The sequence below is a fragment of the Triticum aestivum genome, chromosome 2B (genome assembly GCF_018294505.1).
Source record: "Triticum aestivum cultivar Chinese Spring chromosome 2B, IWGSC CS RefSeq v2.1, whole genome shotgun sequence".
NCBI classification, from domain to species: Eukaryota; Viridiplantae; Streptophyta; class Magnoliopsida; order Poales; family Poaceae; genus Triticum; species Triticum aestivum.
Window position 1 is genome coordinate 685,924,663 of NC_057798.1, and position 15,049 is coordinate 685,939,711.

A 15,049-nucleotide genomic window follows, 5' to 3' on the forward strand; every position below is an offset into this window, starting at 1 on the left:
AGCCCACCACTTCTCAATGAGATCCTTCTGAAGATCATCATGCACTGTCGGACGTGGAATGACATGATAGGAGGCAACAAAACGGACCACCTTTCAGTCCTCCGCCGCACTCGCACGGGATGTCCCAAGAGCTCATAATGAGAGTAGTCCACATCTTGGCCACGCCATTCTTGATGATCATGCTATGCATGATCACACAAGCGTGCATTATGTACCAAAGCATCTTTTGATCCTAAAATCTAGCCGGTCCTCTCACAATAGCAAATTGGGCTTGCAAAATCCCAAAAGCTCTCTCCACATCTTTTCTAGCCGCCGCCTGAGCATTGTGGAAATCAAGATTTTTCTTACCTTCCGGTTTTTTCAATGGCTTCACAAATGTTTGCCACTTTGGGTAGATGCCATCCGCAAGATAGTAGTCATAGTTGTATGTACGGCCATTAGCTACAAACTGCACCAGTGGCAGTTCGCCATTTGCAATCTTATTCATCAGTGGTGACCGGTTGACAACGTTGATGTCATTTAAAGATCCAGACATTCCAAAAAAAGCATGCCAAATCCAAGTCTCTTGATCGGCCACCGCTTCAAGGATTATAGTGAAACCTTTTTTTGCCGTGGAATTGCCCATGCCATGCCTTTGGACAATTCTTCCAACTCCAATGCATGCAATCTCTTGATCCAAGCATACCTGGGAACCCGCGAGCTTGTTCATCTCCAATAGCCTTGCGGCGTAAAACGCATTGGGAGATCTCAAGTACTCCTGGCTAAACACTTGCACAATTTTGACTGCGAAGCGCTTGACACACATGATGGCTTGGCTATCACCCATGACCATCATCAACTAGATCAGTGGGGATACCGTATGCCAACATATGCAAAGCGGCTGTCACCTTCTGAAAGGTGCTATGCCCGAGCTCTCTGGCGGCATTCCTCCTCTGCTGAAAAAAACGGTCATGCCTCGCTAGTTTCTCTGCAATGCGCCTCAACAACTCGGTGCTCATCCTAAACCGGTGACGAAAGTACGACTCGGGGTATGTGGGATTCTCCACAAAATAGTGCGTCATCAATCTGTTGTGGGCTTCGATCCTATCCCTCCAAATTTTCTGCCGACTCATAACCGAAACATCATGCTTTGGTTTTTTATCGATGTGCATAGCTAGGATCATTGCAAGATCCTCCTCCTCTTCCATATCAAATTCTTCTTCGAAAGAATCATATGACGAACTCATCTATAATATTCAAAACTAGGCTATAAAAAACTACAAACAACATGCACCAAATTCATGTAAAAATGTGAAGCTGGAAGCAATACATACTTTGCGGGCGTTTTGTCGAACACCTTGCGGGCGCCGAGCGGCAGTGGGCGGTCGGGCGCTGTTCGTCAGAGGACTCCCGCGTGCGACGGGCGGCGGTGACTAGAGGGAGACGGAGGAAGCCGCGGCCGCGCGGGGAGTGACCGGGGAAGCGCCGGGACGGTCTCCGGAAGAAATGAGGTGGCGCGGGCGGCGGCGGCGCAAACGGCTGGATGGGTAGGTGGAGTTGCGAGCGAGCACTCGAGAGTCCAGCGCGCGGGAGCGGACGCAGCAAATAAGCGGCGCGCGATGGCGTTTCGGCCCGCGCGCTGAACTAGATATGCCGCACACGCGATTTTTGCGCTTTCGCTGGAGCGCCCGGAGCTTCAGCGCGGTGCTTATATAGCGCGGCTGTTGGAGATGGTCTTAGTCCAGCTAAAGGAAAGCAAGGGTTAGTTGTCCAGGCGTTTGTCATCACAAAAAGTGCTTCGTCTACCTCCAGTCCGGCAAGAAAGAGCTAGGCAGGGGTCCGATCCCATCAACAGCAACCCGGATCTTCAATGGAAAACCAACAAACTTGCCAAACTTGGTGGCCAGCAGCGAGCCAGGTAGACGAAATCTTGCCAAAACGAACGACGTTCATCAGGAGTTCAGGTCACGGTCGTGGACTTTCGATTTCTGATCAGATCCGCGCAACAAAAATGGAAGGATATCAGTTTCAGGAAGGATACGGTGAAGTGCGATCGGAGTCCAACCCGGCCGGCGGCCCCGTCGTCTTCCTACAAAAAGGCCCTCCACCCCTCCGGAACAAATCCAACCCCGTGAGCACGACAAGCGATCGATGGGGAGCACCGCGTCGTCCACCCGCCGCGCCGGCGCCGCCAGCACGGCGCAGCGGTCACGCGTGGACTTGAAGACGGCGCGGGGATCCCACGAGGGCACTCACGTGTTCGAGATCTCAGGCTACAGCCTGTTCCGGGAGCGGCTGGGAGAACGCGGGAGCGTGTGGTCGGCCGAGTTCGCCGTCGGAGGCCACGACTGGCAGATCCAGTTCCACCGCGAGCTTCTCAAAGACTACGCGGCGGTGCTCCTCGTTCTACGGAGCAAGAACGGGGACGCCAAGGTGAGGGCGTCCTTTCGGCTCAGCCTGCTGGACGTCACCGGGCGCTCGCCGCCGCACACGATGGCCAAGACACACGAGTTCGATCCCGGCGGCAAGAGTTTCTCCACCGGCTTCTACCGGTTCAGGGAGAGGAGCGAGCTGGAGGCGTCCCCTTACCTTCGCGACGACCGCCTCACCATCGAGTGCGTCATCACCATTCTCAAGGATGCGAGATCATTCCTCGATGATGTGACACCGTTCGCCGTCGCCGACGCCGAGGTGCCGCCTCCGACATCGCGGGGCATCTCGGGAGGCTGCTGCAGGGGAACGAGGGCGCCGACGTGGTTCTCGAGATCCAAGGGGAGGCCTTTCCCGCCCACAAGCTCGTGCTAGCGATGCGGTCGCCGGTCTTCAAAGCAGAGCTGTATGGCGCCATGAGAGGAGAGAAAGACACGGGTCGTATTACCGTCACCGACGTGCATCCAGCTGTGTTCGAGGCCCTGCTCCATTTCATCTACACCGATTCGCTGCCCACCATGGTTCATCCTGGCCGCGACGACTACAAAGAGATTGTTATGCATTTGCTTGTCGCGGCGGATCGGTATGCCATGGAGAGGCTCAAGGTCATATGCGAAAGCATCCTCTGCAAGAACATTGATGCAAAGACCGTGGTGACTACGCTCGCCTTGGCTGATCAGCATCACTGCAACAGGTTGAATCATGCTTGCGTTCAGTTCATTTACTCTTTGGATGCAACGGAACTCGATGATGTGATGGCAAGTCAAGAGTATGTTGAGCTCAAAGCAACATCTCCTTTGGTTTTAGTTGAACTGTTGGAGAAGACAAATAGGCTCAGCAAATCAAAGTCGTCAGTTCATATTGGTAGTTTAGTGCAAACAGTAAGATATATCAGGATGAATTAGTTTTACTTAGTAGGCTCGATCGGCAATAAAAACGAGTGTCTTGCTTGGAAAATTTATGTTTGGTGCTTCAAGAAGAGAAGTAGTTTTGTTTTGCCAACGTTTTTGTTTCCTCAAAGATGTTGGTTAGCATTTTGGCATGGACATATAAATGCTACTCCCTCGGTCCCATAATATAAGGGTCCCGATAACTGCCACACGTGTGGTGTATCGGGTAGTTGTGCCACATGTCTTGTGTGGCATGGACAGCAACCAGCCTACACACCTATGTGTGGGCAAAACAACTAATGCCCACACACATCTTTTTCCCCTCCCGAACCCTCTCACACGCGTGCGTGTGGGCGAAGTTCATAACGCCCACACGCCCGTATGTGAGGCCTCGTACTCTCCTGGTCCCGCACGCGACGCGTGACGCCCACCGCGCGCCCGCAGTTGCCATGGTCCAGACCCTCGCCCATGTTCATTTATCTGCAGTTGCCATGTCGCTGAACTACGGTTGCCATGTCGGACAACTGCAGTTGCCATGGTTGCTCAACTGCAGTTGCCATGTATGGTCTGATCTAATGTAGTTGCCATGATATCATAACTTTAGGAGTTGCCACATACTAACACTAGGCAGTTGAGAGAGTTGCCATGTGCTCACAAGCATGCTAGGGCGGTTGCCATCTAAAAAGGAAGAGTTGTCATCTGCTTACGTGCACGTTAGGGCAGTTGCCATGTACGTGCACGTTGGGGCAGTTGCCATGTACCATGCAAAAACACATGGCAACTCGATAAAAGAGAGTTGCCATCTTCTTACGTGCACACTAGGCAGTTGCCGTGTACCCTGCAAAAACACATGGCAACTCGGGTAAAAAAAAGAGTTGCCACCTGCTTTTGAAGCACACTAGGGGCAGTTGCCATGTGCGCTGCAAAAACACATGGCAACTAGCAGTTTGGGTGTGCGAGAGGAGACGGGCGTGTGGGCGAGATGGCAAATGTCCACACACCAGCCCCTGTGCGTGACTGAAAACTGGTGTGTGGGTGAACTGCTAAACGCCCACACACCGGCCCCTCTGTGTGGTAAAACGGATGTGTGGGCGAACTATGTCACACACCACACACACGCCTTGTCCTATGTGGCACAGAAAATCAGCCAGATTGTGCCAAAATTCGTGCATATAGTACTGGACGGTGATGAATGCGTGTAGTCGAGATGGTCAACGCCCACACGTGTGGGCGTTAACATTTCTGTAATATAAATATAAAAGGGTTTTTGACACTAGAGTGTAGTGTCAAAAGCGCTCTTATATTATGAAACGGAGGGAGTATTTTATTGGATAGTCAACTTGTCTTGCTACGAACAACATCAACCAATTCATACAAGAGGTGACTGTCCAAAGAAGCATGCAAGTATCCGATTATAGGGGAATGTACTACACAACAACAACAAAATATTTGTGCACGGTCGCACCAAGAAACTCTATGAAGGTACAAGTGACAATTATCCTACCAATGATTCATGCAACGAAAGTAGAGCAGGAGGAGTTGGTGAAGTTTCGCCAATTCCCGCAGCTAGGTTGTATCTTTCAGTCGTGAGAATTTCTCTGGAGCGATCTGCCGATCTAGTGTCGAAGAAGAATACACCTCCGAGGTATCCACACATGCTGATCTATAGGTACGGTAGCACTCTATGGATCTGCACGAAGAACAATCGAAAGAACTAGAGGGTGACCCACATTGCATAGGCGCCCCCTTGGCAACCAGGGGCCCAAAGCACCTACATCAAGCGCCTACATCCTGTGGGGCTCCCTTGGCTAGCCTCCGGAGCCCCTGGCTTTATATTTCTCCAAAACCCTCCTCCAAATTCTCGTTGATTTTTCTGTAACATAGAGATGCCGCCGCCATCAGTTTTCACTCGAAGGGCTACTGGAGGCTAGGGTTTTTCCTCCGAGATTCAATCATAATATGAGTCTTTGCTTTTTAGTTTACCATAATCATCCTTACTGTACACACCTTTTGGGAGAGACCCACATGATTTAGAATTTATTTGAATACTCTATGTGCTTCACTTAAATCTTTTGAGCTAGATAGTTTTGCTCTATGTGCTTCACTTATATTTTCTAGAGCACGGCGGTGTCTTTATTTTGAAGAAATTGTTGATCTCTCATGCTTCACTTATATTATTTTAAGAGTCTTTTAGAATAGCATGATATTTTCTATGGTTATAAATTTGGTCCTAGAATGATGAGCATCCAAGTTGGGTATAAAAAAACTATCATAGAAAGTGCATAAAATACTATGAATTTGATGCTTGATAATTGTTTTGAGATATAAAGGTGGTAATGTTAGAGTCATGCTAGTTGAGTAATTATGAAATTGAGAAATACTTGTGTTGAAGTTGGCAAGTCCCGTAGCATGCACGTATGGTAAAAATTGTGTGACAAATTTGTTTGCATGGGGTGCTCTTTTCATTGTCTTCCTTATGAGTGGAGGTCGAGATCGCGCAATGGTTAACTCCTATCAACCCTTCCTCTAAGAGCATGCGTAGTAGTACTTTGCTACGAGGGCAAGTAGACTTTTGCAATAAGTATATGAGTTCTTTATGACTAATGTGAGTCCATGGATATACGCACACTCACCCTTCCACTTTGCTAGCCTTTATTATGCCGCGCAACCTTCACTGATATCATGCACCCATTATTTATCTTCCTCAAAACAGCCACCATACCTACCTATTATATCATTTCCATAGCCATTCCGACATATATTGCCATGCAACTTTCCACCGTTCCGTTTATTATGACACGCTCCATCATTGTCATATTGCTCTTTGCATGATCATGTAGTTGACATCGTATTTGTGGCAAGGTTACCTTCATAATTTTTCATACATGTCACTCTTGATGCGTTGCATATCCCGGTACACCGCCGGAGGCATTCATATAGAGTCATATTTTGTTCTAAGTATTGAGTTGTAATTTTAGAGTTGTAAATCAGTAAAAGTGTGATGATCTTCATTATTAGAGCATTGTCCCAAGTGATAAAAGAATGATGAAGACTATGATTTCCCCACAAGTCGGGATGAGACTTCGAACTTTATAAAAAATAAAAGAGGCCAAAGAAGCCCATACAAAAAAGAGGCCAAAGTAGCCCACCAAATAAAAAAAGAAAAAAAAGAAATGAGAGAAAAGAGAGAATGGACAATGCTACTATCTCTTTTCCACACTTGTGCTTCAAGGTAGCACCATGATCTTCATGATAGAGAGTCTCCTATGTTGTCACTTCCATATACTAGTGGGTTTTCATTATAGAACTTGGCTTGTATATTCCAATGATGGGCTTCCTCTAAATGCCCTAGGTCTTCGTGAGCAAGCAAGTTGGATGCACACCCACTTAGTTTCTTTTGTTGAGCTTTCATATATTTATAGCTCTAGTGCATTCTTTGCATGGCAATACCTACTCACTCACATTGATATCTATTAATGGGCATCTCCATAGCCCGTTGATACGACTAGTTGATGTGAGACTATCTTCTCCTTTTTTGTCTTCACAACCACCACCATATACCACATATAGTGCTATGTCCATGGCTTGCGCTCATGTATTGCGTAAGAGTTAAAAAAGCTGAAGTGCGTTAAAAAGTATGAACCAATTGCTTGGCTGAAACCGGGGTTGTGCATGGTGGGAGTATTTTGTGTGATGAAAATGAAGCATGATCTAACTATATGATTTTGTAGGGATAAGCTTTCTTTGGCTATGCTATTTTGATAAGACATGATTATTTGTTAGTATGCTTCAAGTATTACTATTTTTATGTTTTATAAGCTTTTACCTTGAATCATTTGGATCTGAACAATCATGCCACATAAAGAAAATTACATTAAGAAATATGCTAGGTAGCATTCCACATCAAAAATTCTGTTTTTCTCATTTACCTACTCGAGGACGAGCAGGAATTAAGCTTGGGGATGCTTGATACGTCTCCAACGTATCTATAATTTTTTATTGTTCCATGCTATTATATTACCCGTTTTGGATGTTTATGGGCTTTAATTTACACTTTTATATCATTTTTGGGACTAACCTACTAACCGGAGGCCCATCCCGAATTGCTGTTTTTTTTTTGCCTATTTCAGTGTTTCGAAGGAAAGGAATATCAAACAGAGTCCAAACGGAATGAAACCTTCGGGAGCGATCTTTTTAGAACAAACGCAATTCAAGAGACTTGGAGTGGACGTCAAGCAGCGAACGAGGTGGCCACGAGGGTGCCCGACACGCCCCCACCCTCGTGGGCCCCTCGAGCGTCAACCAACATACTTCTTCCTCCTATATATATCCACGTACCCCAAAAACATCTAGGAACACCACGAAAAACTATTTCCACCGCCGCAACCTTCTGTATTCGCGAGATCCCATCTGGGAACCTTCGCCGGCGCTCCACCGGAGGGGGAATTGACCACGGAGGGCCTCTACATCATCTCCAAGGCCTCTCCGATGAGTTGTGAGTAGTTTACCATAGACCTTTGGGTCCATAGTTATTGGCTAGATGGCTTCTTCTCTCTCTTTGAATCTCAATACAATGTTCTCCTCGATCTTCTTGGAGATCTATTCGATGTAACTCTTTTTACGGTGTGTTTGTCGAGATCCGATGAATTGTGGGTTTATGATCAAGTTTATCTATAAGAAATAATTGAATCTTCTCTGAATTCTTTTATGTGTGACTGGTTATCTTTGCAAGTCTCTTCGAATTATTAGTTTGGTTTGGCCTACTAGATTGATCTTTCTTGCAATAGGAGAAGTGCTTAGCTTTGGGTTCAATCTTGCGGTGTCCTTTCCCAGTGACAGCAGGGGCAGCAAGGCACGTATTGTATTGTTGCAATCGAGGATAAAAAGATGGGGTTTATATCATATTGCTTGAGTTTATCCCTCTACATCATGTCATGTTGCTTAATGCGTTACTCTGTTCTTCATGAACTTAATACTCTAGATGCAGGCAGGAGTCGGTCGATGAGTGGAGTAATAGTAGTAGATGCAGGCAGGAGTCGGTCTACTTGTCACGGACGTGATGCCTATATACATGATCATGCCTAGATAATCTCATAACTATGCACTTTTCTATCAGTTGCTCGACAGTAATTTGTTCACCCACCGTAATACTTATGCTATCTTGAGAGAAGCCACTAGTGAAATCTATGGCCCCCGGGTCTATCTTTTATCATATAAGTTTTCCATCTACTTTTATTTGCATCTTTTATTTTCCAATATATATATATATATATATATATATATATATATCATAAAAATACCAAAAATATTTATCTTATCTTATTATCTCTATCATATCTCACTTTCGCAAGTTACCGTGAAGGGATTGACAACCCCTTTATTGCGTTGGTTGCGAGGTTCTTATTTGTTTGTGTAGGTGCGTGGGACTTTTGAGGAGCCTCCTACTGGATTTATACCTTGGTTCTCAAAAACTGAGGGAAATACTTATGCTAGTTTGCTGCATCACCCTTTCCTCTTCAAGGGAAAACCAACGCATCCTCAAGAGGTAGCATGGAGCAGCCCGCGTCGCCCCAACCGTGCCCCCTCGGCACGGGGCTGCTTCAGACGATACCACTAGGGGCTACGTTGGAGTGTCGACCCCTGGCCAGCAGGACCAGAGGACGGTAGAAGGGAATGGGAGCGTTAGGCGGCCGGGCGGCGCCCCTGGTGCGAACGTTCCGGAAACTTACGTTCCCGTTGCGATGGATCCAAGGCACGCACTAGGAGAGGGCCTCAGCCGATCCCCCATGCCAGGCTGGGCGCTGGGCATACATGAGGCCGAGCTCTCCTTCGAACCACCGCCAAGCCCTGCCAACGTCCCCAACAGCGGCAGCCTCTGGGTACAGTTAATGCCGCAGGGGCACGCTTACACTGACCATGGATTGCAGGTAAACCAAGACACGGCGACCGCCAGGACCCTCAGGATGGCAGACCCTTCTCAGGAGCGCGGAGGACGTTGGGAGCAGCGCGGGGGGAGCCCAGTGGTGGGGCCCTCCTCGCGCTGCGCAGAGCAGGATCCAGCCTGGAGGTAGGTTCCCTGCCGAGGAAGGCGCCTGCGAGCCCTTCCCCTCGGTAGGGGGCCTACGGTCGCCGAGGATGCTGTCAGCGTCCCCCTGGCCCCTTGGTCTTGTCCTGGTTTCTGGTCTCCCCAACGGTGGCCAGGGACGGCGCACGGCGGCGTCCTCGTCAGGCGACATGAAGCAAGGCTCCGGCTTGTGAAGGTCTCCGCTCGTGACACTCTCACGTAATAATGAGTGGGGTTGTACACGTGTAGGAGTCTCCTGAGTGCCGCCCTGGAGCCTCACGGGGGCTCCCACCCACGTCCTAGTGGAAGGACCATGCTCCGTGCTGGCCGTCGACACTGTCCCCAATGACTATGCCCAGCCAGTGGAAGCACTTAGCTCCGCGCTGGTGAGAAGACCGAAGACTAAAGACTGAAGACCGGTTAGGCGCCGAACGCGGCCGCCTGCCTTTTGCCTCTCTTTTTTGTACTCGCTTGCCGACTTCTTGAAGCAGTTTGTTTTCTGTGCGTTTATAAAACGGGGGGAGTTTCCTTTTTTCTCGTGTCGCTCTCTTGCCTTCAGTTCTTGCGTTCTTTTCATGGAGCTCGTGACCGCTACCTAGTCCTGGCCATCTCAGGCCCGGCCCTGTCGGCCCACCTAGGCCCGGCCTTAAAATCTAGGGCCTAGGCCCGATGGGCTTGCCCATGGGCCGGGCTTGGGCCTGAGTTTTGAGCCCACTAGTAGGGCCTGGACGAGCTTGGGCTTGGCATATTGGCATTTTAAGGAAGAGGCCCGGCCCATGGCCCTAAGCCCTAAGGGATTTTTAGGGTTTTTACCAGATGGGCCGGGCTTGGGCTTGAAAAGTAGGCCCAGTGATAGGGCCTAGGAGGGCATGGGCCTCAGTTTTCAGCCGTGGGCTTTTTCAGGCCCGGCCCAAGCCCGGCCTGGCCCGGCCCATGGCCAGATATACCGCTACCCTGCCCTCTAGCACCTCGCGTGTGGGGGATGGGTACGGTGTACATGCTGGTGCTGATCGCTCCCCTCAATGGCTCGAAGGTGAGGCCTCCGCGCGCCCACATTGCCACAATCTAGCAGTTGGCTCCTCACGAGGCACTCTACGGCAGGCCAGCAGACCCCTCAGGAGGTGCAGGGGCGCTGCCGCGGCATCATGCCTCACTCGGGACCCATGAAACCCAAGATAAGTCAAAAACAACTATCCCATTCATTGGCCCGCAACCCTGCTGGGCCCCCATCCAGGCGCTACTTCAAAAGCATTCAGCAATCTCATACATCATAAGGGGCCTCCCCTTTCCCAAATACTCTCACAAGGATACGTTCGAGTTTTCTTTGTACAGGTCAAAGCAAAAGAAATACAGGCCTAACTGGATGTGCCTTCCTCACCACTCCCATCCATGCTGCTTGCGCTGAAGCTGTCGCCCTCCTCGTCGCCTCCACCCGTGCCAGCTCCTTTGGCTGCGAGCACGGCCGTGTCGTCCTGAGGAGTCAGCTCCTTCACCAGAGCATCCACATGACCATCCACCCACTTGGCAAGCCTGTCTTGGGTGGCTGCAGGCACGGGGGCTAGCACGGTGCTGAAGTCGAAGTAGGAGTCGAGGTTCAAGAGGTTGCTGAAGATGCGCGAGAGCGCGCGCCCAAGGAGGCCCCAGCTCCTCTCCTCAATGACATGGCGGGCTTTTATGGCCTGATACTCCAGGCGGGTCACGACATCGGTGAAGAAGTGGAGATGCCTGGCATAATTGCTCTCGTGCGGGTGGGGAGCGCTCTCGTCACAAATGGCACCCAAGGCGTTGTTTGCTTTGATACGCAGACCCTGGAGCATGGGGCCATGTTCGCGCTCCAGCGTCTGGCAGCGGCACTTCTCACTCGAAACCTTATCCAGGAGGGAGGCGGCGTCCTCGGCCTGCTTCCGAAGAGAGGACATCTCGGTGCGAGCAGAATCCAGGGCAGATTCAGAAGAAGCCAGGGTCGCCCGGGTGGCGCCCTCGCTCTGCTTCACCGCCTGCAGCTCGGTCCTCAGGACGGAGGTCCGGCCCTCAAACTCAGCCTTGAGCTCCTCCAGGTCAAGGCAGTGCCCCTCGGCCAGTTCAGCACGTGCCTTCGCCACCTTCTCCTCCACCTCCACCTGGACCTGAGCTTCTCGGGCGGCGACAACATCCTCAGCCGCGGCGACCTGTCGCTCCCTCACCTCCAGCCTGTCCAGCACCAAGCTATGATCCATGGCCTCTAGTGTCAAGTCCTCATGGCGCCTCAGGAGATCCGCCTCGGCAAGGGCCACCTCACCTGGCGAGGAGGCCAGCAGGGCACGATGCTCCTCGATTTCGCGCAGCAGGGCAGCACTCGAAGAGAGAAGATCCTGCTCCCGCTCCTCAGCCGCCTCGCGACGGCGGTTGGCTGCCTCGGCCTCTTCCATGGCACGAGTGCTAGCTTCTCGAGAAGCTGCGAGCGAGGCCTCCACGCGCGCTTTGGCCTTGTCACGCTGAAGCTTCCCAAGGTTGATAGCCACCTTCAGCCGCTGCCATTCGCCCTCAAGCGGCGGTTTTCTGCTTCAAGCCCGGTGTCGACGTTGGCAAGCTCCCCGCCAAGATAGATCATCGCACGCATCGCCTCACCAAAGAACTCTAAGCTCACCGTGCTGCGCCCACGAGCAAGCGCGAGCTCATCGCCAAGATCTTCACCGGCTCCATAGATCGCTTGGGAGGCGCCGGGGGCTCCGCTAGTCGCCGGCTGGGGGCTGGCTGGCGGGGCCCCACGGCTTGAAGACGAAGGCTGCCTGGAGGACGGCCCCCTTTTGGAAAGGACGAGAGGGAGGATCACCTGCGCACCCTTCACCTCGCGGATAGAATCGCGGGGAGAGAGAACAGGGGGCTCGATTTCGGTGCACCCTCGCGGTGTCGGGCTGGAGGGAGACGGACTCATACACCACGCAGGCTCAGGGCGCTAGGGGTTGCACACCCGCGCCACGCTGGTGCTTGTGGGGGTCTCCGCCTCCCGAGGGTTGTTCTTCATGAAGATCCTGCAAAGCCCCAGCCATGAGAAAATGCAGTACACTCGGAGGTCAGGAGTGAAGGTACTTACTCATCGGCAGCCACATATCTCCTCGGCTTCAGCGGCCGACGGGTCCCATCGTCCCGGCACGAGGACATTTTCCTCTTCAGGAGCGACTCAAGGCACAGGCGGCGCCGACCTGGCCCTGGCGGGCGATCCTCGGGAGGGGAAGCGTCTGGTGGGATATCTGGAGCAGAGGTCCCAAGGGCAGGGGAGTCCGGCGTGGCCTCCTGGCTCACGGCCCCGGAGCCATTGGAGGGCTTCTCATCGCCAGTAGCAGCCCCGGAGCCACCGACCTGGGTGTCAGAGGCCCCTGCCTCCGGAGCCTAGTGTTGCACAGGCTCTGCAGCGGCCCCTGCCGGGACCACACAAGCTTGAGGCTCCTGAGCCTCTAATAAGGCCGAGCCTCCGGAGGAGTTCTCGCCGGTTGACGGAGGCGCGCGTCCCCCTGCCTCCACACTTGGGGCGCGCGCAGTGGGGTCGATCAGGAGAGGAGCCACGAAGACTGGATTCTCACAGGGTCCCAAAATGGCCTCGGGAAGCAACCCCCACTCATCCAATAGGGGCATTTGCCTCGCGAAGGTCTCCTTGTTTGAGCACAGATAAAGGAGGCAGCCACCCCCCGGGAGGTCGGCAGGCTCGGACTCGCCGGTCAGGAGCTTGAGCACCACGCTCAGGGTATCGGCAGTGAGCGAAGCTCCTGCAGCTTCATTGGGTCTCCGGCACCGGCGAAGGCCCACATCCGGTGAGAGTGGCGCTGGAGGGGAGCAAGGCGTTGCTTCACGAATTCCTTCACCACCATTGGCGCTGTTACCCCCAGTTCCTGGAGCCTTGCCAACCTCTTCCAGAAAAAAGTGAGGCGCCGGTCAGTGAGCTTCGCATGGCACCAGCCAGAGCTTGGCGAAGCCGGCGACCCGGGAATCGTGAGCAGGGAGCTGAACGTGCGGGCGTCCATCAGAAGCCACTGCTTCCGGAACCCCTTCGCGATGGGCGAGAGCTCGAAGTCGATCCCTGAGCCTGCAGTCACGGCCACGGCTTTGAAGGTCACGCATCCAGAGCACTGGCGAGCGTCCACCAGTCGGAGCACGAAGAAATGCCGAAACAAGGCCACAGAGGGAGCGATGCCCACCATGGCCTCGCAAAGGAAGGCGAAGACGGCAAGGAGGATGATGGAGCGGGGATCCAGATGCAGCAGATTGATCTGGTAATGCGACATCACAGCGTTGAAGAAGGGGGAGAAAGGAGGAATTAACCTGGCAAGAAGAGCATGAAGATGGATGGGAATCTTAGTGGCGCTCATCTCTTTGGTCCGCCAACACGCGGGGCGAGCAGCCGTCGCCCCCCCCCCCACCCCCTCGTTGGAGTTGGCAGCAAGCGCATGGTGAACCTTGTCCAGCCCTTCCTTTTGATCATTGTCGACTGCTCGAGGGTCGGCTCCAAGGCCGGCGGAGGAGGATCTGCCAGCACACGCGACTTCACCTTCTTCCTCTGGCTTGGGAGCCATGGCGAATCCCAGGGGAGGGCAAGACGCCGCCACCAGATCTACGGATGTGGCGGCGCGATTGGGGAGGAAGGAACAAGAGCTGGGCACGATGCACCACAAAGGGCGAGTTGCGCTGACAACGGGCGGCTACTGGGTCTACTGGATATCAACGCGGCATGGGGAAGTGGAGACGCCCATGTCCCATCAACTGCCACGTGTCTACAGGGCCGTAGGCTGTTGGGGCCCGCGGCGCTCCGCACTTGCCCTTTGGCTTCGCCTGCAAGCCAAAGCCCGAGCGCGCCTTGGGCCCGGGGGCTACTGTCAGCGTCCTGGACTTGGGGGTATCCAGTCTTGCCTGCCTGCGGCCTACCACGCGTGGTTCCATTGACGGCCTCATACGGCCCAGCTTCAACAACAACACAACAAGACCCTCGCGAGGCGGACGACGCCAAGACCCCCGAAGGAGTTGGCCTCCTCAGGGGGGCTCTCGAGGGGCGGAGAGATCTATGCACCTACCTCATGAGGCTCAGCTGACGTGAGCCATGACGACCAAGGCCAGGCGGGCGCAAAAGCGCAGGTTTCCTCTTTGGTGCAAGGGAGGCAAGCCACACGCGCGGAGTCCCGAGGAATCAGCCAAAGGTTCTATTCTGGTGCAACGAGACCAAGACCGCCAGGACGGCAGGACGAAGGTCATCACCGAGCCCACCATAGCGTCATGACCAGAGGCTTTTCACAAGCTGACGACTACTTTTGTCAGGATAGACTGTACTGCTTGTCCCCTTTCAAATCCCGCCGTCGTGGAATCCCTTCCCGCTCATATTTGGGAGGAGGACCAAGGCACTATATATAGGGCTTAGCCACCACCATAGAGAGGGACCGATTCCTTCCGAAGCAACACACCGGCTCAAGAACACCTCATCTCCTGAGGCTTGTTCATCCTTGTACCAGTTCATCCATAGCCCCTCAAGGCAATCCACCACACCACACTAGAGTAGGGTATTACACCACAACGGTGGCCCGAACTAGTATAAACCTTCTCTGTGAGCTTTGCGCACTAGGCTAGGGTGGATCGCGAGTAGGCAGGCCGGGCAGGTTGAGATCTCCGCACGCACCCCAGTGTTCGAACCTCTTACGGGTTGTCGGACCCAGAAATCCGACAT

General features: G+C 52.7%; 1 pseudogene; it reads left to right on the forward strand.

Annotated features, from left to right (window-relative positions):
- Positions 1-1,834: 1,834 nt before the first annotated feature.
- Positions 1,835-3,314, forward strand: LOC123039394 (BTB/POZ and MATH domain-containing protein 2-like; annotated as a pseudogene).
- Positions 3,315-15,049: the final 11,735 nt, after the last annotated feature.